Source organism: Lipotes vexillifer, unplaced genomic scaffold (genome assembly GCF_000442215.2).
Source record: "Lipotes vexillifer unplaced genomic scaffold, Lipotes_vexillifer_v1.1 scaffold657, whole genome shotgun sequence".
Lineage (NCBI taxonomy): Eukaryota > Metazoa > Chordata > Mammalia > Artiodactyla > Lipotidae > Lipotes > Lipotes vexillifer.
In genome coordinates this window covers 363,497-364,794 of record NW_006774518.1, presented here as the reverse complement: position 1 = coordinate 364,794, position 1,298 = coordinate 363,497, and positions in this window count along the sequence as shown.

Here is a 1,298-nt window from a genome sequence, read left to right as displayed (position 1 = left end):
AAAAAAAAAAAAAAAAAAAAAAAAGAGGAAGTTGGAGGATACTCAACTGTGGCTCAGGGTGACCTGCCATTGAGTCAGGAATAACTGTGTAGTTGATGGATGGCAAAGCCCTGGCTCTTACCCTTTATAAGTAACATAAGAGTGAGTCATGCCTACTGCCCCACCTGGAATACTGCTGCATTGCTAATCACAGGCTAGAATGGGGGACAGAGGTAATGGGAAGGAGGCAGAATGGGTAGAGGAGAGGGAGACAGATATTTGGAAGTGGGTGCTTCTGAGAAAGGGAAGCAGGGATAGAGGGATGGAGCCAGGGCCTTGGGGTCAGGGAATGAAAATTGAAAACTCTCAGCTGCACCTGGCATTTAGTAGATGCTCAATAACTATTTATTGACTTGAGGTGCATCTGAGATAGAAGGGAAACATGGGGTAGCAAAAAGAGTATATTATCATCTAGTGGCATTAGAGGCAAGTGGGTTTAAATTCCAGCTCTGGTACTTAATCAACTGCGAGGTATTGGGCCAGCTACCTCACTTCTCTGAAAATGTTTCCTTAATTGAAATATGGGCCAACTGGCCTTCAGGTTGTTGTAAGGATTAAGAATATGAATAGGCACAAAGTGGGTGTATTTCCCTAGTGGCCATCATTATAATTATGGGAAGAGGGGCTGCTTTGGAGCAGGTGTGGACACTAGTGAACTAACCCAGGAGTAGGAGACCAGGATGATAAAATAGCCTCCAAGTGCTAAGATCATCAGGGGATACAATTTCTCTTTCTCTTTTCGTCCTCCCTTCTCTCCCTCTCCATTTCAGGTAGGTTTTGTGGCTTTTTCTTTTCTCCAGAGAAGCAGAGACTTCTGCATTCCTAGTTCTTGTTCAGTCAATGAGAATGACTGTAAACAACTTTCCCCTGGCCCCCATATACACACACATTCTAGCCAGAAAAATTCTTGCCAGAGGCATGGGGTGGGGGGGCGGTGGCGGTGGTGAGTTCTAGGCAGCAAGTTAATAAATGACCCCCAAAGACTTTCATCTGGGCCTTAGGAGGGCCAAGATCAGGCCCTGGCAGTTTTCCCTGACGCAAAAGGATGGCAAGGGTGCCTGGAGGCCCAAGGCAAGGTCACAAAAGAACATGATATCCCCTGCCCTGGATTCAGCCCAGCCTGGCCCAGCCCAGCCCAGTCCAACTCAGCCAAACTTCCCCAGAGGCTGCTGAGAGTGGGGAGCTGGGAAAAGAACCCAGCATCCCTGTTCTGGTCCAACACTGGCTTCCTAGGACCCCAGGGTTGTGGCTCCTCCCTC